Raw genomic sequence first — 24,647 nt, forward strand, 5'->3', positions numbered from 1 at the left:
TCCAGGCGTGGAAAGTACACAGGGCATATCTTTTTACGGTCTTCTTAAAAACCCCACGGTAATATGATGCTATTTCTTCATTCCGTCACGCTGTCTGAGTTCCCTTTCCTTTAATTCCTTTTTGGTCTTTCACCATTTGTGCACAATAAGACAAGACTGGACCAACACAAACTCCAGCAAGGCATGCCTGTGTCTGCCTGGGAGGATGGACAAGATGAGTGAGTAATTAAAGTTTAAAGAAGGAGAGAGTCTGGATTCTACCTTTTTCCCCCCTCTTTCTGACCATATGGATGAATGAGTCTTGAGCAGTTTTGACTCATGTCCTATTTGTGACACCAGTTTGATGTTTGACAGAGATCTGAACTCTTCAAACCTGCAGAACAACCACAGCACTGTAGATATCCAGAGCAGAGATTCCCACAGTGTGTTAACAAGGCTGGCTCTCTGTTCCTCTCATTGCTGGCAGACTGAATCCAGTTTTACATCTTGAATGTTAAAAGAAAAAGAATAATCTCACAGCTGCCATGCAACCCTGCCATGCAAGTATTTAGAGCTAGGAGCAAAGAATATTCAAAGGGATCCAGAGCAAGTTGTTTTGAATAAGTTTGTGCTTTCATGTTCGCTTTGCTTTAGTCGATGGAACAAAGATCAGATGAGCTGGTCAGTTTCGCCGTGGGTTCCCTGGCTCTGTGTGACAGTCAGAGTTAATTCCTCTGCAAAGAGCTCTCTGGGAGCTTAAATAACGAGTGACTAGAATTAGATTTTGCTCAACGTGCCCTGGCTTGATTGACACATTCTACAATCAAATCAAAGTGCTGACAGCTGGGACTGATTTCCCCCAACTGTTGCGGTTTAGGGACAGAAAACCGAACGATTGGGAAAGCAAAATACAGAGGAACAAAGTAAAACAGAGACAGAGCTTGAAATATGGGTAAAGAATGGGTCTTCTTTTGTTCCTTGACGTCACATGAGATTATTATTTGGAGCTTGGGTGCTATTTGTTTTATATTAGACAGCCTGTTGTCATTTTTGACAGAGAATGGTGACTGAAAAATAGGAAATTGAACTGCACCACAGAGATGCTCAGATAGTTCAGGGTCTGCAGCAGCTACACTTAGCCGCGCCAGCAAGAGGGCCATTTTATTATCGTGTCTGTTTTCTCTTGAGTTTAACATGAAAATGTTATAGTTTAGTTTATAAGTTTCAGATCCCATAAGCAGAAGTTTAGGTGGAGCCCTACAAGGCAGCTTTAAACTGTAAACACAACATCACCTTGTAAAGTTTATCCGCCCTGTTTGTCGCCCCCACCACCAGGGAAATATCTAACTCTTAAGGCCTTTGCGCACAAGACATTTTTTTTCAGTGCAATAAAAAAAATAAATGCTTCTCCAAGCTGTATGCAACCAATCGAGCTCATCATCATCATCAATGGAATTTCTCTGAGTGATATTGCAGCTATTATATTTGCAGACTGAGGTAGATTTTCCGAGGTTTCCCTTCTGATACGAACACATCTGAACAACCAAACTACATGTTGTTGACAACGTCACATTCAAAATTTTCATCATGGCAGATCATTTGTTTCACCAAACACCGTTTTATATGATAAAATAGAACAGAACTACAGAGACAGCAATTTTGTTGGACACGTGGAGAGGAACAGCAAATGAGATTCAGTATGACGACGGTGTGTATATCACACTTCAACAGCTTACGGAGAACTTAAACTACCAACTAAGCTACAGCCTACATCTTACCACACATGCGATCTAGCTGCCTCTCCAGGTCAATCAGCTCTCTGAAATTCCTCCTCTGTTTCCTCAAGCCTGTTGTCAGCTTTGCTGAAACACATTGTGAAGCAGCTGTGTTACAGTTTCAGTACGTGAACCAAGCAGAAAAGTTCACCAAGTTGTCCTGTCTTACTCAGTATTTGGTATGCCCTCTGATGTCTTTTTTGTTGTTGTTGTTGTTTTCTTTTTTCTTTTCATTGAGGTATTTATTGCCATGGTGAGATTTTTTTTCAGAAACTTGATAATTTACTCGTTAAACCATGTCACCCTTGATGTGAAAATTGAGGCAGTCGAAATTCGCTGTAATCTATAATTTTGTGCCATTTATTTCCTTGGGAGCTGAGGGGATTACAGATAAATAGACATAGTTCTCTGACTCCTTGTTAATGTAAAACTATTGATTAGCACAGCTTTAAAGGGACAGTTCAGCCCCTAATCAAAATGACATGTGTTCACCTGGTCTGTAGTGCTCCTTAGCCATCAATATTTTTTTGGAGTGACTCGCAGAATCTCGTCGATATCAGCCATTAAAATGCCTGCGTCCTCTCAAATATGATGGGGCTACATGTCATACATTTGCAAAAATTCAAACTCATGACCTGGTTGTTGTTACAGACCTTGACATGAGCGGTTTCATGTAGGAAAAGCTTTTTTTCAGCAATAGAATCTACTGGAACTACTTTAGAATCTACCAGAGAGAAAATAGTTCCTACATGGAACTGCTCATGACAGTAATTTTGAATTTTTCAAATGCATTTTTTGGTGCCATGGAGTCACATTATATTTAAAAGAAGGCACACATCTCTACAGCCAGTATCTCCAAAACTGTGCAACTCACACCAGAACAGTCTAAATGAATAAACAGCACTACAGGGGAAAATATGTATTTTTCATTTTGGGGTGAACTGTGCCTTCAAGAGTTTAATTTTGGTCAAAGCAAACTAGGATGTTAAATGTGCCATTCAATCACGTTTAAGACAAAAGTATTGAAATCTGTATCAAATGGCGTCATTAAGACAGGACATAAAGCCTGCCACCATCTGCATCAGTGGCGCCAGCAGCCATAATCCTGTACACACTGTGCATACATTTTTTTTCAATGATTTTGATTGATTGATTGATTGATTTTTTGGCTGCGTCCACTCACTATGATGCAAATGCATCTTGAAGCCAATGATTGTTGTACATGTCACGGGCCACACAATGTTTATCCTCAGTGCAGGATAAACATTTTTGCTGCTCAATTGTGATCCTAGCAATGTTTAGTGTTGCTTATCTTGTGTGTTAGCAAGCAAAAGTAGTTAGAAATGAGCAAATGAAAACTGAATATTTTCAGGCTTTTGAAATAAGTAAGCAAACAAGCCTCAGCAGCGAAGAATGTGCAGAGAGCAGCAGCATGAGCACTGACTCTGCTAACGTTAGTGCTGCTAGCATTAACGTTTCGACGACAGAGGCTAGCAGCCAGCTACATGTCCAAGATCCTCCCGCTTTGCAAAGCGATGAGCCCGGGAGGAATCTACTGCTGCAGCTGCCCTCATCAGTGACAGCTGTGCAAGCCAAGAATACTTGGATGTTTTGTCTCAGGAGCAAATATCCACAGTATGTGGTACCTCAGCATCTTAGGAATGACAAAGACAGTGTTAAGGCTGATGAACTCAAGTGGGCACCTGACTCTGTTAAACTAAAAGCATTACGGTCCAGATTCAGGCCTCCCAGAGGGTGGATAGCCCCACCTAAGGAAATATGCGGGAAGCAATGCAGAATTTTGGAGGAATTTTTTTTGATGAGAGCCTTTACCCCATTCTGCACTGCAGCAAAAACATGGATGGAGTTTTTTTTTGTGTAGCTTGCATGATTTTCTCATCAGGGGACACGATTCTGAAAACAAAGGCACTGAGTGACTGGAGCAATGCAGAGAAAATAGTTTTGAGATACTTGGCAACACCAGCTCAAATGAGCGCACAGCAGAGTTTGTTAATATTGGTTTGGGAAAGAGCCAGTCATCTATTCCAATCAACACAATATTGGAATTGATGCAAAGGCTGTTCTGCAAGAGCTTGCTGCAACAGGGAGACAGAATGAACTTCAAATAGGCAGGAATGCTGCTTAATTTTCTCATATGGCCTTTTAACCGTTTATTGTAGCAGGTTGGTTTGGGCTTTGTGTTACATATTGTTGCTGTATATTTTTTATGGCAAACTGTTTATGTTGTTGCTGTGATGCTGCTGCAGATGAGAGAATCTGTTGTCTGCTAAATGCCTGTACGTTTCTCTGGGCTACATTCAGTGTAGTGTATTGTATTCTATTATTTTGCTGGCTGTTGTTTTCATTTCTATTGACTTGTCTTTGAAATGCCTGAGGTAGGGCTAACCAGAGTTTTATGGTGGTACCATTAATGTTAATCTCGCTTGCTTGCTAACTGAGTAGACTGCATATGTGCATGCATGAGAACCTAGGTGTTAAAGGTGGGCGCCCCTACAAGTGGGCAGGCGGTTCCTGCGCGTACTATGAAATATAATCCTGCCGGTGCCACTTATCTGCATCACACTGCTGCCCTGCTCTCTCTACAAAAGTTCTGCGTATTCTGTGTCTCTGAAGTCTTGACATAGTGAATCGTACAAAAGGCGATAACAGCACACATTGTATTGCAGTCCACTGTACACATAAAAAGTTATGGTTGTACATATGGCATCTATGCTGACATTTTTACATGCTTGTTTGTGCTGGAAGGCTTCTGAGATTTCTGCCTGAAGAAGATGTCCTGCTCTATTCATATAACTGAGAGAAGTTTGTGAACTGTGACTTTGGACTAAATAATACTTACTTTACTTGACTAACGAAGCAGATGTCTACAGAATGAAAATAGACGACCTGACAGGCCGTACGGAGGCCCTCGCTCTGACACATGATTCTAATAAGAGTCAAAGTTTAAAGTTGACTCATTCACCGTTGATTTGAACCCAGTGATGAGGTTGCCGTCTCCTTGAATCCTAAATTCGATGGGCCCTCTTATGGCTCCTTCGAAGTATAAAGAATCTGAAGTTTTGTTTTTTTTTTAAATATATTCCCTCTGCTGCCAGCATTATGAAAAGAACAGTGAAGAAAGACAGGACTCCAACTGCGACTGCAAAAAGAGGAACGTGATGAGTGCAAAGAATGGTGAGAGGGGGATTTGGGGTTAAACGCAAAATCAAGAATTTAAAAACATCTCAACCACGAACTTGTATTTTCCTAACCTGCATGGGACCCATCTCTGCCTCTGCCTCTCTAAAGCTCTTGGTGTAGTTTCATTAAAGTATGCTTTTAGTAAATGCACGATCTTATCATGCATCTCCACTCAGCTCAGATCCTCTCTCGCTTCATTTGTTATCACTTCTAATCTTCCTCTTCCTTCCACTGTTTCCCACTGCCTCACTCAATCCACCCTCACCCCCTCCTCACACACACACACACACACACACACACACACACACACACACACACACACACACACACACACACACACACACACACACCTTTTCTCTCCCCCTCTGTCTGATTTACTCAGCCTGCTTCAAGGCACTCATTATCTACTTGAAGTTATGGAGTTCCTTAAAAGGCAGAAATAGAAGAAGGGCAAGAGGAGAGGAGTAATTCTTGAGGCCTGAGACACTAAGACCTCCACCATTCTCTCCTCCTCCTCCAACCCATCTTTTGTTTTGCCTTTCACTCCCATCCCTCCGTCCGCAGTTTGTGTTACAAACGGTAGCCCTGTCTTTTTCTGTGCTTGCCTTGTTCATGTTTTTTCCTCCCTAAGCTCATCCATCATGTGCTGTCGCCGCCGGTCGTGATGCTGTCGTGTAATTATCTCATATTTATGCGAATATTCTTGTCCTGTACTAGCACTGCCTTTGGTTTTATGCACACTCAGGGTTCCCTTGACTCTATGCCGCTGGTTTAAAAAGCTTCATATCATAATTCAAGCCAGAGGGAGACATCTGATTGGCCCACAGGCCCAACGGCACAGCGGGATCTCTTTGATTTTACGCCACTCTCAGTGGTTGCTGTCATTTTCAGACAACAGGAAAAAAAAAAAAAAAAAAACGATGCATGTGCTAATTACTTTTAGGCACCTACTCGCCTCACAGGGTACAAATGCACCATAAGCAATTTGGAGGATACATTTTATTATTAGTGTTTCAGTACTGTGCAAACATACAGTTTCAATTTGAGGAGACACAGCGGGAGTCTAACCCCTAACCACAGCACGGCTGGTGCCATGCTCTGCCCGTTGAGCTTCAGAGCCAGAGCGTGCAGAGAAACAGCATGGAGGTTAATCACAGCCTACACTCAATGCCCCGAAGGTCCAAATGCCCCTTGAAAGTATAACTCAGGCCACGTTTAACCTGGACTCCATTCTCACATCTTCTTTCAATTCAGAGCAGAGTCTTATTTGGTTATAATAAATCTCCGTACATCTTTCTTGCCAGCATTCCTGGCTCTACGCTCCGAAAAACAACCTCAAAGGCTCCCAGGGCCCGCTTGATCTCTAATGATGGATAATGCAAACAGGTTTAAAATCAAACAAAAATGTCAATTTTCTTCACTTTTTTTGTAGCAAAATGTATACTTTAATGCAGCTATTGTGGACATTTTTCCATTTTTCAAAAGAGATTGGACACTTTTGGCTGGTTTCTCTTTGCAGCAGCTGTCTGACATCTTACGGCCAGCACTGTGTCATCAACTTCTATGGTGCACTACAGTGACTGGACCACGTCATTGTCCTGAATGGACTACAAACTGATGAAAGATGTTTTCCCCCTTTTTCCATATGTATTGGTTATGTGCCATAGACATTTTAAGATGGCTTATACACTGTAAAAAAGAAAAAGCTGAGAAAACTCAAAATTTCAAGGCAACAGACTGAAACAAATTTCTAAGGTTTGAGCCCAACTCAGATTCTTACGTTTTGAAAACATTTACCAACTAGTGATCTTTTGTTGAGATAATTTACTTTTCTGCTTTAGATATACTTAAAGCTTTGAAATTTACAAACTCAAAACATTGTATTTAAAATATCAAAAATATCAAGTAAATTAATTGAAGTGCATGTAAATGTAAAAATTTTCATTGGAAACAAATCAGAAAAAAAAAAAGACAAATCAGGTTTACACTTCACTGTGACCATATCAGAGATTGCCATCATCAAGCTCCTATGTATGAAGTGTTGTGTTTGTCCCATATGAGTCAAAGGAGGGGGCCACAGGCAATGGGGTGCCCTGGTAGTTCACTTGGTGAAGCGTATGGCTCGTACCGAGGCTGTCGGTCCTCTGCAGCGGCCATAGTTTGATTTCAGCCTGTGGCCCTTTGCTGCACACTGTCACCCATCCCTTTCTACCCATTTTGTGTCTGTCTTCAACTGTATCAAATATGATGTTACATATAATACATATTATATTAAAAAATATATATATTTGAAACTGCATGCTGTGTTTATACCAAAGTCCAGCTTTGTGTGCAGGTGACAGACTAATTGCCATTGCGTTGCCGTTAAAGTAATGTCAAGTGACATAAGAAGAAAGTCAGACTTTCGTCTCCTATTTGAAATCAAAAAGTCATTGTTATTTAAAGTTTCAAATTACGTAACGTGACATCACTTACTTAACTTAAATCGTGTGACTCATGTAAAATAACACACTTCTTTGAGCCCAAACAATTATCTTCTCTTAAACCGAACCAAGGAGTTTTGTTGCCGAACCAAACTGTGAAAGTTCCCTGTTAAGCACATTTATTTTTGTTACCATGACAATTAACCACCTGACTATGGATCTTCTCTCCACAGATCTTCACAGGAAGAAATGGCATATCACCTACATGTAAAATTAGACTTTGGCATATGCACAGCATGCAATTTGAAAGTGTCATTTGCTCACAGATTGAAGAAATTGAAGAGAGTCGTATAAACAGTTTATTACTCATTTTTAGTGCTAATATTTGACTTCATTTATTGCCAGTGATGGTGGCTTTGCAGCCCTATTGCCAGTGATTTGTTGACAATTAGACAGTTTTTTGTTTTGTTTTTTTTAATACCAGGTCTGTGATTCAGAAATTCAAGGTTTTTTCCACTCAGCTGCTCATTAATTGCAGTCTAAATCAGGGCTGTCAAACATAACACCCACAGCCCACAACCAACCCACCAAAGGGTCTAATCCAGTCTGAAAATTCCTTCTAATTTTTCAATAAAATACACTGCTATTCCTGATTTGTCTGGTCCACATGCTGACAGTAAGAGTAGCAGGCCCTGAGCCAGACAAACTATTGTGGTCCCCATGAACTTGCATACAGGCTACATGACACAACACTGTCAGTGGTAGGTTACTGTCCAGGCAGGAGCCGCCGGTGGAAAATGTCTCTGTCAGAAAGAAGAAAAGTGGACACAGAATGTTGTTTGTTCCAAAAAAAAAATGGACCACTTCTCGTTCCTTCATGTGTAATGACAACAGACTGACTGAATGTGGAAAAACTGAGACATATTGTTGAAATTGCACTTATTTTTTCAGGCTGTTCATCATTTGTTTTGTAAACCGATGGTTCATTAACTGTGAATGCTTTCAGAATATACTTGTAATTTTTTCCACTAAAAGAAAGAGGAAAATGTGGAGGTGTTGTTATTTATGGGCTATAATGCAGTGGTTGTACTGGCTCAGTCCACGTGGGATCACACTGGTCTATTTATGGCCCATGAACTAAAATGAGGTGGACGCCCCTGATCTAGATGACATGACCTGAACACAGCAACAAAGTCGGTCACAACCAGCTCTGTGACTGTTGAGGATAATTTGTATATAGTATATATATAGTTCCAATTTACACACATGACACATTATTCTAACATATTCATATTAGGCCTATATTATCAGAACATTTGAAACTCAGATGTTCCTCACATTTTTTATTTTTTCACTAAATAAATGATCAATGTGCAGGCGTGTTGAATACACACTCTGTTGGGAATGCTTTTGGGATTGATTTTCCATGAATCTTACAGGATTGATGTGCTGCACCCACATATGGAAGATGTATGAAGCTCTGCAGCGAAACAGCTGATGAGATATCGGGCAGAATCAGCATAATAAAGAATAATGGGGGAGACGGCTCCAAGTTGGACACGGTGAGAGTTATATGGCTTCAGGACTGAGAAGTCAGGAGAAAAGCCTCCAAGTTACTGAGAACAAGAGGCTGGAACCAACTGTCAAAAAGATGTATTCATGCTTTGTGTTTTGTGTTTGAAGAGAGAACTGGATTACATTAACGATCAAGCTCCTGCTCCAAATCTTGCCGGGGGTTAATAACCACACTGGAAACTGTTTTGTTTCAGCCCACAGTGCTGTTTCCTAAATGATTGGCCAGTAGTTAATGAGGTTAAATAGACTCCTCTTGTAAAAAGTAGCACCATGCTGTTTTTATAGGCCTCTGTTGCCCTCCTGTGGCGAGCAGCGAGCGTTACTATTAGCAGCTCATGACGTCCCAGGAGCTGTGAGTGTGTTTGACCACCTGTGTGTAGTTTTGAGCTGAGAAGAATGATGTGTTATGTCCTTCTGCTAATGGAATCACGGGATTAGATATGTTTTATGTTTCAGGTACCGTGAGACTCGCCCGCTCTCCTGCCAACCCACCAACCGTCCCCGCATTAATGAAAATTAAGACCACATTGAGTTTGAGTGTGTATGTGAGTGTGCACTCACTGATTGCTGTCTGGACCTTATTTAAGTAGAAACAGATTGAAGAATGATAATTAGCTCTAATAAGATGGAATTTCCCTAACTATGTCAAACAGCAGCCGCATCACAGCGCTGCTTTTAAAGGGACTTCAGGTCAATTGGAACCACATATACTCATACACACACAAAAAGTAATATGAAGCCTATGATAACTCTTTCTGCTATTATCGTCATAGTAATATGTTTTAAAATTTACAGAAAACATGTGGCTTCTGCAACACAAGTAATGCATGCTATATGCAGCCAAAACTTTAGCCGATAATTCAACATTTTGAGAAATACCTGTATTGCCAAGAGTTAGATAAGAAACCTCTCTTACAAATAGGAAGCTACTACCAGCAGCTAGTTAGCCTAGCTTAGTACATGGCTGGAAAGAACAGATTTTCAAGAGTGTATTTTTTAGTAAGTTAAAGAGGTGCTGTTACGTGTATTTTATAGACAGAGCAAGGCGAGGAGAAGATCAATACCACTGTTGTGTTTGTACACTAAATATAAAGCTAGCTAAAGTTAGTTAGCTAAAAGTTTAGCTTAGCATAAACTGGAAACTAGATTTTTACACTTTGTCTGTACAGATTAAACAATATGGTGTATTCATTAGTGAGTGTTAGAGGTGCTGGCAGGTGGACTTCACACCCTTCGTACAGAGCCAGGTGAACTGTTTCCCCCTGTTTCCAGTCTTTATGCTACGCTAAAGTAACTGGCTACTGGCTGTGGCGTGTCATTTAGAGGAATAGTTTGACATTTTGGGAAAATGCACTCAGGTTATTTGATTTATTGTCAGGAATTAGATGAGAAAATCAATTACACCATGTCTTTATGGGAAATATTTAGCTACTGTCAGCAGCTGCTTAACTTAGATTAGCACAAAGACTGGAAACACGGTTTTTACACTTCGTTTTTGTTGTTGTTTTTTTGGTTTGTTTTGTTTTTGTACAGATTAAACAAACAAGATACAAATTCACTACTTTGTTTTAGAGGTGCTGGTAGGTCGATTTTGTAATCCTCAGACAGAGCCAGGCTAGCTGTTTACTTGTTTCCAGCTTTTATGCTATGCTAAGCTAACTAGTAATTGGCCGTGGCCTTATATTTAGAAGATTAGTTTGGCATTTTAGGAAAATACACTTGCTATTTGTTTAATTGTCGAGAGTTAAGATGAGAAGACCAATGGCACTCTTGTGTTCATTTAGTATGAGTATGAAGAAGTGAGTCTTAATCACGCCAATAGGGAGATTTTTTTTAACCTTCAGACAGAGACAGACAGGCTGTTCTGCCTCTTTCCACTCTATGCTATGCTAATTTAGCTATAGCCCATCTTAAAGACTGGAAGCAGGGGGGAGCAGGTAGCTTGGCCCTGTTCAAAGTTTAGGAAAAATCTGCTTACCAGCACCTCTGAAGCTCAATAATTACCATGTTATTTCTCATTTGTTTAATCTGAAAAAAAAAAAGAACCTGAAATGTAAAAAAGACTAGTCACTGTTTTATGAAGGGTTATGTCCTGGGATTAGTTGCCAGGCAGCCAACAGAGGGTCCAAGAAGTTACTGCTCAGTCAAGAAATTATCACATAATTTTTATTCTTTGATTTGTAATGTGTTAATTCATGAGCTTTAGAGGCGTTCAGACAGAGCCAGGCTAGCTGTTCACTCTTATTTCCAGTCTTTATGCGAGGCCAAGCTACCTGTCTGCTTGCGTTACATTTCAGAGATAAGTACAAAAGCAGTTGACTTCACATTCCCATTTTCCCACATTGAGATTTGTCAGATCAGTGGGCGTCAGAGTGTCTTTTTTTTTAAATGCATAGTCTGGTTCCTCGGCTCTTTAACAAAAGTGGCAGCTATCGCGTCTGATTTGGAGACCTGACTTACACATCTGAGAAATGTTGGTCTGTTCCACGAGAGAAGAGCCATTAGCACACACGCTTGAGAACCATGTCACGTCATGATCAAACGCAATCCTTCTAACGTCTCCAGGGGGATGATGTTGACGCCTGTCAGTCTGGAAATTCTTCCAAAGTCATTCCAAAAGCTCCAGGACTCTGCTGAATCCTCGCCAACTACATACCGTACAACTGGAGAAACTGTGGGACAGTAGTGAATCTTCCAAGAAGTCATCGTCCTGCCAAAATCTCTCCAAGAGCAAAGTATAAAATTCACACAGGAAGTCAAAAAGAGCCCCATTTCAACATCCAGGGGTCTGGAGGCATCTTCTGTCCTTGGCTTCGGCCAGCACTCATGAGTTCACCATCAAAAAGAAGCTTGAGAAAAATGAGATTCGTGGCGAGGCACCAAGACAGAAACCACTGATCACTCAGAATGAAAAATGAATGCTTGTTTGAAGTTTGCCAAAAAGCGCCTAGGTGATCCGTAAGAGTGAAAACTTGTTGGCAAATTCACATACAGTAGACGTCATAACAAAATCCTTGCTGTTTATGGCAGGAAGACAAACAATATATTCATATTTAGATATACAGTCGTAGGATTATTGCTGCAGCATTGTCAGTGCATCTGGATTCATCAGGCTTTGATTAAGCCAATCAGAAAGTCTGCAGATTAACTGATCAAAGCCAGACGTTTTGCAGTGGATCTGGATACTTGATTAGCTCAGTTATTTTTGTTCCTTGTTGTCAGGACTGATGTTTTCACAGCAGCACTAGAAAGGCTCAGCTACACTGAATAGAATGGGTATGTTCTCATAACATAACAACAGTGTTGGTTTTATGTCAGAAAAACTTGGTAACATAATAATGACCACTTTAAGTCTGAAAAACTTTTTAACATTTTAACATTGAGGGAATGTCATGCAGGAATGTTCAGTGTTCCTAGAACCATAAACAAATGCTCTTAGAACGTTTTGGGAACCAAATTGGCCAGGAGCTTCCTGAGGTAATGGGCCCTTTTTACAGGGTATTAAAATAAAATTAACAATGGCCCCATTCAATTCAGGTGTCTCAGTAAGTCGTCATGAAAGTGTGACTGTGAGCCAACATGAACAACAGACATTTTTCACAGCAGATATTTTGGCATCTTATAGCAGGAAAATGCTGCATTCGTGTTACATTGAAAACTCAGATTTTTTTACCCCTGCTATATCCAGCATGGCATGAACTTGGCGTCAAATCAGCCAAAAGTCGTCTTTCAGTGCAATTAAACCAAAGTTTAATGGATATGAAGTTATATTATATCACCTTAATGATGCTTACAACCTGTTAACATGGGAATCTTTTCTGTCTCTAACATCCATCTCGCATGAAGTGAACGCAGCAAAGCACAGGTGTAATCGATACCATTAAAGACAGCTGCGTTCCATTTAGATGAGCTACTGTAGTTCCAGCAGGGTCCTGGTCTTGTGCCTGCTGGCTCACCGTCGTGGCTGACTGGGAAACTTGATGAAATTGAGTCATCATGAACTGAAATTGTTTCACTTGTTCTTTTCCTGCTTTGACAAGTCCAAATATCTGCTGTGAAAAAGGATCTACTATATTCAATGAAACGTTGGACACTAAAACAAGCACTTCATGCTTGAAAAACTGTCTCTGGGGTTGAATCCGTTCTGACTGTAAGAGTAGGTCAAAGTGCCTCAGTGAGAGAGAGGAATGTATGTAAAAAGGATTATTTTCTAAGTTTTTGGCTGCAAAGGTTTGTTCTAAATCTGATATCTACTTTTGGGTTTAAGGGGTTTTGAGTTATTTTCCAAATTTGTGGGTTTTGGCCTTTGTCTGTCAAAAGAAATGTGACTTTTAAAGGGGAAAAAAGATGTAGATACACATTTTTCTGCACTCCACCATCAAATACACACGCACTAAAAATACTATACAAGACATCACAGTGGAGATATCAGACCAAATATTTGAGTTACATTGTGTATATTATTTATCATCATTAAGTAATAATATGTTTGCCTGTTTTGCATATTTTATTAATTCATTTTAAGGTCACTGAAATATGTTGTTAAATGTACAAATTTTACTTGCCAAATGTTTCTTTTTTAAAAACTTAATCATTATAATTTGCATCCAAGGGCTTTTTTCAAGAGTCTGCCTTGTGTTCGCACAAGTGCACAAACACCAGACACTTTAAACTATAATATATTATTAAATATGCTCTTTATTTATCTGTATTGTGTAAACAATCTGCTAAATGATTTTAGGAAATAATTTATTAACTTTTAGCTCTTCCATTTATTTACAAATCACTTTTTAATTTGATCAATTTATTGTTGGAATTCTTCTCTGAACTATTCTTAAAGTTGTTCAAAATAAATATTACTGAAGCGTTTCATAATTTGTACATATTTTTAAGGGTTGAACTGTTCAGCTGCATTTCTTTGTGATGGGTCTGTTTATTTGTTCATAAAGTATTTGAGTAATCCTTTGCGATACTTGACCATCTAATTGTTAATTATTGAAATACTTTGCAGGACTCTCTGGGTCATTCTTTGTCCAACCAACTGTGACAAACTAAAACTTGATTTCAGGCAGATACTTCTCACAGTTTGATAGCTGAAATAGACAAATTGAAATCCTGTCACAGTCATTCTACACGTTAATTCAACTGTGAATCAGTTCATCTCTCTCTCTCTCTATTCAGAATCACTCATGGAAGTCAGATGTCCTCACTCAACTCATCAGACTCTGTCCTAAAGTTTGCCCGTCGCTCATGGTGATAAAACAATGAATTCACTCTCTCATACTGACACATCTGTGGAGAAGAATCTGTGCATGGTGACGACAGCACCAGTTTGGTTTATACAGCTTTTGGTCACACTAACTGTTTGTAATAAACATTTCTTAGTGAACAAGTAAATGCCACATGGCTGCATGAAAAAGCTTAATTATTACACTTTGCAACTGACTGATTTCCACATTAAAGTGTCTAAAAACAACTAAACCTTTGTTGTATAGTCTGTAGAGTTGTGTGCTAACATCACAGATGTTTCCAATAAAACCAAGAGAAATCCAAATTATTCAAGTGGCATATCTCCTTCACCCTGTCTAGTTGCTACAACCTCTGGGGAAATACATGAAGCACCAGATAGACAGTGAGGAAAGAATTTGGTGAACTAGCTAATGAGACTCTTTCGTTTACTACTGTTTGCATTGCTTATTTGTGATGCATTATTCATTGCCACTTACTGTGGCGCTTTGTTGCCGAAATTATCCCAACCAACCCAGGAAGATTATTGGACGAGAAGAGAGGTCCAACAAGAGGAGATGTTGGTGTGGTATTTCCAAGATGGAGAGAGCTTTGTGGCTATCAAGAGATTAGATAGGTACACACCCTTTTGGCTGTGAAGATAATATATTCCCATGCTACTTTACCATGTCATAAAAGTCTGTCTTTTGTTAAGTAGGTCAATTGGTGGACTCACAGTAGCTAAAGAACACTCATACACCCTCTAAAACAGAGGCTCTCAAACTTATGATGAGTGCCAATTGAGGGAGCCAGAATATAATTGTGGGCTGCACAGCAAAAGCAATGAATAAGTTATAGAATATTTCATGGGTCTCATAAAGATGTTAAGCACTGAATTCACTTGCAGATGAGGCCGATTCCTCTGTCTTCTGAGATCCAACAAAGTAAGAGTTAATCAATTTTCTCTGAAACCTTCTTTTCTCCTTGACCATCATTTTTTTCGTGGTGGGTTTTCCATCTCACTTCCTTGTAAGACTGCCAAGTTTCCCAAAGAAATTGTTAATTTTAGCTACCAGCTCTAGTATGGATAGAGTGGTTTTCTTTGCAGGGTGCCACTCCTTGCCACGCAACCAGTAGCTTTTGGCAAGTTGTTGTGACGTGGCCACACAAAATGTTTCTGAGGGTTGCCATTAGCCTGTGGGCTGCACTTTGAGAAACTATGCTCTAAACAGTTGGGTCGAGGCACCAAAACGAAACACAGACCACAAATAGACCACTGTTCTGATTGAGAAATTCCTAGAAGCACAGATGACAAATGCGTCATTCAAAGTGCTGCTGTGGCCAGTAGGATGTCACATTGAGCAAATAGACTGGTGTTAAATCCAACATCCACCTGAAACATCCACGAGATACACAGTCGTTCACAATCACAGCCTACTTGTAAGACGGTATGTTAAAGCTTTTTCTCCCCAGTGGTGCAGCCTGTAAGTCACCTTCTCTGGGCATCCAAAGGTCGTGGCTTCAAATCTACGTGTGGACAAGGCCCACTTACCAACTAAGTGACAACCTCTGCATGACTCTTTTTACAAGCACTCAAATACTTACAACCTGCGTGGACCCCGCTCATAACCGCTTGTGGCTGAGTCTCTGCAAGATGAAAATAAAAGACGTGTTTGGACCAGCATGAGGCTGAATATGTTTGCATGGCTAACACAAATCAAGCAATAGTTCTTTTAAATACCTCCTCCTTCTCTGTGGTCAGTGCCTGAATCTCTCACCAGCACCGCTGCCTGTCCAGCAGGTGGAGCCCTCTATCAGAAGTCCAAAACTTGCATCCTCATACTAGCAAATTCCCTTCTGAGTATGATGAAAACCAAAAGAGGTGTCTGACTCCAAAAGCAGAATCTCAACAAAAACTGTGCACTTAGAACATCTATACATATGTCACTCCTGTTAAATAATATATTTCAAGTGTGATCAAGGTAATTTATTATCATGACGCAGAACAGGGTTGTACAACGAAATTAGGATTGTAGTTCCTTCATGTTACACACAAAATACAACATACAGGTAATCAATTGAATTTAGAATAGAACAGGATAAAATGTAAAACGAAATTAAATAAATCAATATAAATTCTGTAGTGCATTTTTTGACTTCAAACTTATTTTTGGTACAAACTTAAATATAATGAAATGAAGTAATGACAAATCTGATAAATGATAGTGTGAAGAAGTTACTTTTGGCGCTACAGCCTGAAAGGGGAGGACACAAACAACAGCTGTACAACAAGTTGTGTCATTATAGTAATGTTTTTGTTGTATAATATGATATAATCCAACACTACATGTCACAGTAAGAGCTCAGAAAGGACTGTAGAATTGAATCAATGACCTTTCTGACTGTGGAAGACAAGAACTTAGCATTTGAAACATCATTTTAATAGCCTGGATTTTGGGTTTAAAGCCCTCTCTTTGTTAGTGGAGTCTGACAAACCAAATTTGGGTAAAAGCTGAGGAGCCTGTGTGTGAGCGTGTCAGGCTGAGAGCTGTGTCAGTTAGATACACAGACTGCATCTACATAAGAAGCACATTATAAGTACTGAGACAACATCTTGTGGGGGAAAAGTATTAAAAATATGGCAAAACAATGAAGTGGTAATGTGTTAAGCACTAAAATGAGTAATCAATTACTGATTAGCTGTCAACTATTAAATTATCACTAATTCTTTTGATAACTAATCAATCGTTTTGAGTAATTTTCCGATTCCAGCTTCTTAAATGTGAATATTATCTTGTTTCTTTAGTCCTCTCTGACAGTAAACTGAATATCTTACTTGTGGACAAAACAGGACATTTGATGACCTCATCTTGGGCTTTAGGAAACACTGATCATAATTTCCTGATATATTGTAAACCAAACAGCTAATTGATAAAATAATCAACAGTTTAATCCACAATGGCAATAACTGTTAGTTGCAGCCCTAAATGTTTTAATGGCACTTCTGAAATTTTTCTGAAATTTAGAAATTTGCATGTAACATTTTTCAAAAGTGCAAAAATATGAAGGTTAGAAATCTTCATAGTCTCATAACCGACTTTATTGTAGAATAACCCTGAGCTTTTTTTTAAACTTCAGCTTTCTGTCGTGGTGGGAGACGCTTGTTTCAGAAAAAATCTCAACAAAAACCGGACAGTGAGAGTTTCACAAAGGTATTAATTAACAGAGGTGTTTCTGCATTGTGTCCGCTCTCTGTATAATGACCCAGCTGCATATTTCTGTCAGGCTTCCCCGCCGCGAGGTGAGTACAGTAGGACATCGCGGTTTGCAGGTGGGGTTAAAGGTCACATTTCCAGGTGTCCACAGCTGGAGAGAGCTCACCGAAATTCCAACAGGATTATTTTATTAAGGAAGACATTGGGGCCCGGAGTTCATAGATTTGCTCCTGCAGCTGGAACAAATGTTTCATGACTGACTGTAAAGCAGCGACTGTCAGGAACCGACCATAGCAAATTGTTATACGTTTGAAATGGAAAGCTGGACACTTCCCTGTGGAGCCTGGCAGGGTGCAGATTTTCTTATGTGCTGTGACCACTGTGAATAAGCACAACTAATGCCTTTGTATGGAAACTATGGAAAAGAATTACATGAGAATTACTGGAGCTCAGCTGCCAGAAAGTAATAAACATGGCAGGTTAAGCTGATATAAGCTGATGATCTACATTATGTTCAAAATGACTTCTCTGTTGGTAGCCTCTCTTTGAAGAGCATCTTTTGAATTATTCTGTGGTTTATTAACAAGGGACTCGATCATTTGTGTCTTTAGTTAGCTGGACCAGTGTGACTGGCTGAGAGGCTGGGGCGAAAAAAATAAATAAAAGGGCACCAGGTGTATTCAGTGAGGGACAAGCATGCTGAAAATTGTGTTGCACTTTATCAAGCTTTGTCTCCTGTTTACCACTTTTTTTTTTCCACCAGAAGAGCACTCTAAAGAGCACTTTGTCATGTTTTTCTCCACTGGAAGGGTGCTCTACAGGGCACTATAGCATATTGTTTTGGACATTGGTGCAATTTGTCACATTTTATTTACCATATAGCCATCTAAAAGGAAACTTTTGCTAAATTGCACCAGGGGGGGCAATCGCTCCTGATTTAAACAAAAGGCCTCAGACCCGTGACAAAGCTCTACTCTGGGTGACCAGGTGTCCCACTTTATGTGGCACTGCACAGCATTTTTATGACTTGTCCCACATCCCACAAATTGAGACGATGTCCCAAATTTTGATTGGCTCTGGTTTTTAAAAGTCAAACCACTGCAATGTGGACGCTTTTCTAAACTCTGGCTTTGATCCAGTGGTTGTGAGGAGCACAAAGACGGCTGTCATCACAGACTGTGTTGGATGGCTGTCAACAGGAAAATTATGAATAACTGCAAAGTCTCAAGCAGAATATGATGGAAACTACCGCAAGGGTGAAGACAGTAAAAGGCGATTCTCAGAGAGTTTTGCCAGAGATGGAGAAACTACACCGTGAAACGATACAGTAATACTCACTGGTGGACTCGTGTTGGGGGCCTAGAGCGCCCTCTAATGCAGTCATTCCTAGAAACTGGGTCATGACCCACAGGTGGGTCACAGGAGATTTTGTTTGGGTCGGCAAATAAATAAAAGACTATAGAAGAAACTCAGCCAATTTAGGATTTCTATCTGCACTACACGTTTTATAAAGCATTAAATATTGTTTTACTGGTGAGAGGAAAAAACGAGAGCCAGTTTATTCTGTCTAAATGCACTTATTTAGTCTCATTTCTGAAGTGAGCTTGGAAGTCCGATGTTGTTCTAGTGATGAGAGGAAATAAAACAGTGACCTGCTGACTCGGCCTAACTGCATGCAGGCTTATTTATTTATAAAGTGTTTAACGTGTGTATATATTTTCAATAACATGCATCATGAAAATATAAGGTGATGTGGAAATGTCAGTAAAAAATGGTCAGGAATGTTTATTTATGCACAAATTAACTCTTCCCAAGATCTGTTGATATTGTGAATGGGCTTGTGATGGTTGTAGCAATGGATCCTCTGACTGTCTGTGAACTACACTCATTCTACACATTCACAAATGGGTGCATATTCTTCAGGGTGAAACATTTGTGTGGATGAGTTTGCATGTCAATTTGCACCAAACCCAGGCAAATTCTAATTTTCAGTCGTTCCATTGACCTTGTATGCAATTGTGCCATCTCTAAAATTCACTTCACAGTGTGCTTGAACACAGTAAGTGTGTCATCTCGATGGTGGTATCAGTATCAGAACAACCCTAATAATAATAAACTTTATAGAGAACTTTTCAAAACAAGATTACAAAAAGATTTGCAAAAAAATTAAGACGGAAACAGTCAGGTAAAAAAGTATCTTATGATATGAAAAATTGCATCAGAAAAGATGAAAACATAAGATAAGCTAGTAAAAATATAAAAAGCCCACTTAAAGGCATACTTGTAGAAGTGAGTTTTAAAAAGAGAATAAAAGAGGAAACTGTGCCTGTTGCACACTTCCTCTGATCAACACTTGCCAGCGGTGTGCCAAGAAACACTATAATACTCTAAGAGAGACAAGGGAAAAAAGGAGTGATAGCAGGTGATCGAACAATGTGGATTTGAACATTTCCAGTTTTACGAGGAGGGAAATGCACTCAACAAGTTTGTCAGGCCTCAAGGATACACACACAGTTTGCTTTGATGAGTAACAGTGAATGTAAGAAAACTCCAAAGAGCACTTTAAGGTTTGAGTTGAGTAAAAACTGGCTGCTTAAAGCTATAATAAAGATTTAGGTAAATTTAACTGATAAATATTATATGGTTTATCTTTTAAACATGACACTGAAGTAAACAGAAACACTGATACCGTTAAAAGTCAATTTAAAGCATCTCAGTATCTTTTTGTGTCTTTTTGTAGAGTGCATCATTGAACTAATTTGCTTTGGCTGACTGAAATGTTATGTACTTTTATTACTAAATAGCTTTGAACATTGGTCAGCAGAGACATTTTAGATACATACATACGCACAGAATCAACTGTCAATGAAATAACAAATATATGAGGTCGTAGATCTGTCTCTGCAGAATCACAATCAGCTTTATTGGTTTAATAAGTAAATACATGGCAGGAATTTGAGTCTGGTTTTAAGTTTTTCTCAGTACACTTGCACAAAAATAGACATGCAGCTAAAAACAAGGACAACAAAGCTGCACAAACTATACAGAGAATTTATATACATAGCCAACAAGTAGTTGAAAATGGGTATATCTAAAAATATATGACTATGTATTAAAAGTCAACACTCAGCAACAGCATACAAAGTCTTTATACAAGTCAAGTGTTTCTGTAGATTGCAAATGAATACAATAAGTGCAAAGGAATAAATGCTGAATGGGTGCTTTATATATGCGTGCATGAATTGGATAATTTTGTACCATAAATGCATGTATACATGTCTATTTACTGTATGTATATAAAAGAATGATTTTACTATGTTGGAAAGTTCATAAGCCAAAATGTTGCTTAGTAGAAACATGGTTACTTGAATTTTCTGATCTTCTTTGTGACGAATGAACAGCTGATATGGTCAGCGATGCAATTCTTTAAATTGGGATTAGCGTTTCAGTACTGTGTGCTGCATTTGTAACTAAGACAGACTTTCTTGGGCAGCTTTATGTGAGTAGATTTTGAAACCTTGGTTCCTCCTATACAGGTCATGTACACCTTATGGCGATGAATAATTAATTGTGAGGCGCTGTACTGTACACCGCCCTACTATGCCATGTGTTGTGTCACTGTAATGTCTTGTACTTCTAGTTGTTTTCATTTGTTTGCTTGATTGATTGTCTTCCTTTTTTTTTTTTTAGAGCCTGTGGTTGGCTCAGTTTTAAAGGTGAGAAGATGCTATTATGATCATACTTGCCAACCCTCCAAATTTTGTTCCATTATTTGCACCAACAAATAAGTGCTCTCAACTGGGCAGCCCTATAACAGTCTTTTAGGCATGGAAGTGCCAGACCCCCCTTATTCTTTGGCAGTATATTATAGCTCCTCCTGGGTTTCTTGCCCTGCCACAAGTACTTTGAAATAAGTCTAATTCACTCCACAAATTGTTTATCTGGGATTTCAACAGGCAGAGTTTCGAAAAAAAAAATACAAAAGTCTTGGTAATAAATTCATTTTAACTGATTCCACTCTTGAGGCTAGACTCATGAATGGGAGCAGATTCCACCTGACTATGTCCGCTTTAATGTTCAAGTTCAAAGGATCAAAGTTAATTGGTCCAAATCTTTCAGCAGATACACACCTAAGTATTTCATTGAGTCTGCTTTCCAGTGAATGTTATACTCAGACTATATCTTGTCTGAGGGATGGTAGTTATAGGCCAGCACCTGTGTCTTTTTAACGTTTATTTTATATCCTGACATCGAACCAAACATTAGAAGTAAATTCATTAAATTAATAAGAGAGAGCGAGGGGTCTCTCAAATAAATCAAAAATATAATCAGCAAAAAGGGCAATTTTACGTTCGAGCCCCGTAATGCTTTTTCCCTTAATATTATCAGTCTGCTTAATCCACTGACTGAGTGGTTCAATGAACAGCACAAAGAGCAAAGGTGAGCAGACACACCCTTAAAGGCAGCCCCTCTCCAGAGTGAAACCTTTTGTTAAATTTCCATTGATTTTAATTTTAACAGATGGTTTGTCCATACAGATTTTTAATAATATTAATATCATTAAACCCAAACTTTCCTAAGACCTTGTACAAGTATAACCACTCCACTGAGTCAAAAGCCTTTTCAGCATCCAATCCTAAGACAAATTTGTATGTGTCTCATGATATGTAAAGTCCTCCATATATTATCCTGGGTTTGTCTGCCTCTGATAAAACTGGTTTGATCATGAGAAATAAGATCTGCCAATAAATATTCTATTCTCCTTGCTATTATAGATGCATACAGCTTATAATCCACATTAAGCACAAAAATTGGTCTTTAATTGGCACAATCTATTCTGTCCTTACCCTCTTTTGGAATTACTGATATTATGGCTTCTCTCCAAGAGGGTGGAATTTCAACCTTTTCTAGAATCCAATTGCATACTGTGAGCAAGCCAGGTGTAAGTTGTTCTTTAAATATTTGGTACCATTCTGAGTTAAATCCGAGACCTTTAGCCTCAGGAGACTCAAGACTATCCACTGGCAACATTTTAAGGAAAAGACACTGAGCCATAAACACAGGTACATATTAGTTGATAAAATATAAAGACTTTTTTTTAATTCTGTGAATAGACTACATATTTTTTCAATTGGAGACTGCCAGAATCACTTTACAGCAATTGCAAATGAAAATGAACCGTTATTCATTTTCATATTTTTTTTTGTCAAAGGCACAAGGAGCCACTGCAGGGATGCAAAAGAGCTGCGTGTGACTCTGAAGCCACAGGTTGCATGGCTCTCTGAGGTGTATTGACAATAAGGCTTTTTTCAGGCCATTTCCAGAACAGAAGTACTCACCATCCAATCGCCGAAACAAATATGACAATTGCAGAAATCTCCAGATATCAAACGTTTCTGATATCAAATCAAACCATGAGTTTTTCTATGGTCTTCCTCATGGAGGAAAAATGGTTAAATCGTGCCCCAAACCTTTGCATTAAATGGCATTGACCCAAAAACATGAGACATGATGGAACAAGGGAATTGCCATAATGCTTCAATTATAATGTTTTAAGCCCCTTTTCTCTCTCAGCTCTATGACTGGAGGAATTAGAGGACCCAAATGGCCAGAAGTGACCCTGCCCTTAAATGTAAAAGTAGAAATTGATAAACAAGTAAGTAAGTAAACAAATAAATAAATCAGTATATACAACATGCAAGGTGTAGACAACAGTGTGGGTGAATGTAGTCTGTAGATTTTATTTCCAAACATGCAGGTATTCCAACAGTGAGGGGGCTGCATGTGGTTTGTGACATCTGCAACAGAGCAATAATGATAAAAATAATTACTACACAGTGGCATCAACTTTCATAAAAGAAGGTGATGATCCACATAAATAAATAAAACATTAATATGGCGCCAGCTTAAATTTGTAGGTCACGTGACCGGGCAGGAGCGCCACTACTGACTTTAATGATGCCTAGGCGATTCATAGCTGTACAAAAGTGATGCAGGCTATCTCAATTTCAAAAGCACAGGTAATTAAATAATCAGGCAGCAACTTCAAGATGGAATCAAATTTACTAATTTCCCCAGATGAGCACCTCATAAAGTAAACTAAGAGCCTGCGTATTATCATAAAGCGTCTACACACTGAGTGCCATGAATTATATCATCAATGATAACTTACACTCACCAACGAACACTGTTGCAACAAAGGAAGAACAAAGAGAAGAAGTGGCGAGCCGGGTGAAAAGTCTTAATTACACGAGTTGCATGCGTGCACGCGCACGAAGTCAGAATAGGAGTGACGTGCCATGACGTCGTTTATATTGGTGACATATAACCAGGCTATATGTGAAATGTTGTAAAATGTAAATACACTGTAGTCTATTAGTTGTGAAATGGGTGTCTAATTGTTGCAGGGTTCTTGACACTATATTGACAGTGACGAGAGTAAAGTTAGTCTCTGCTGTATAATAGTGATAATAAATATTACAGCTAGCGTCATTTTGGATGATTAACTCGTTTTCAGTCACTTTTCTGTGTATTTAAAACTATATAGTGTCCCCAGCTGCAGGAGCCATGAACGACATTTGCATGTGTGGAGTGGAGTTAAGACATTTGTCATGTGGAGTGGCGAATAAAGGCAGCAGGGTGGCGACCGAGAAAGTCACAGACGAAAAAAGAGGGAGGGAATTAGAAGTCAAATTAGGAGGAAAAGAGGGGGGGAGTCTGTAATGAAACCGGAGAGAGAAAAGAATCGTGGAGTCTTATACCACGAAACCCATAAGACAGAGAGGAGCAGAGAAAGGAAAAGGCCTGATTCAGTCTCTCACTGCCTCTTTAATCAAAGATTGCAACAAAAAACAGCTGAGAGACTTTTAATCCTCATTATTTTTTTCATTCAGTGAGCAGCAAAGAAACAACATTTCAAATTTTTTTCTTCTGTGAGAAGACACACAACTCAAGTAAGTAAATTAGTTTTTTTCTCTTTAAATATTCACCGTGCCTCTACCGTGCGTTAATAAGTGTAGTATTAACTGTAATAACGTTAAGAGGCGGCATGACGCGGGAGCAGGACGCACATACACGTGGCACGAAGCTGAGACAACTTTACCCGTTTATACAAAAGGCTGTCTGTCTGTCTGTCTCTGTGTGTGTCTGTGTATATGTCTGTCGGCTCAGTGTCTGGGGTAAACCTGAGATAATACAATGTAAAGTGTGCAAAAAGCTCACAGTGTGGGAGTGAAACAGAGAGGTGAAAGTGA

The 24,647-nt window shown here is 39.2% G+C and overlaps 1 protein-coding gene across 1 annotated transcript in view; it reads left to right on the forward strand.

Moving 5' to 3' along the window:
• The first annotated feature begins 24,130 nt into the window (after positions 1 to 24,130).
• slc43a1a (solute carrier family 43 member 1a) overlaps positions 24,131 to 24,647 on the forward strand; it is a 30,268-nt gene continuing 29,751 nt past the window's right edge. The window contains exon 1 of the mRNA XM_084719086.1: positions 24,131 to 24,347. The gene's annotated coding sequence lies outside the window, so the exon portion shown is untranslated. The remainder of the gene's footprint in view (positions 24,348 to 24,647) is intronic.

This window comes from Lutjanus erythropterus, chromosome 5, assembly GCF_056507025.1.
Source record: "Lutjanus erythropterus isolate fLutEry1 chromosome 5, fLutEry1.hap2, whole genome shotgun sequence".
Lineage (NCBI taxonomy): Eukaryota > Metazoa > Chordata > Actinopteri > Lutjaniformes > Lutjanidae > Lutjanus > Lutjanus erythropterus.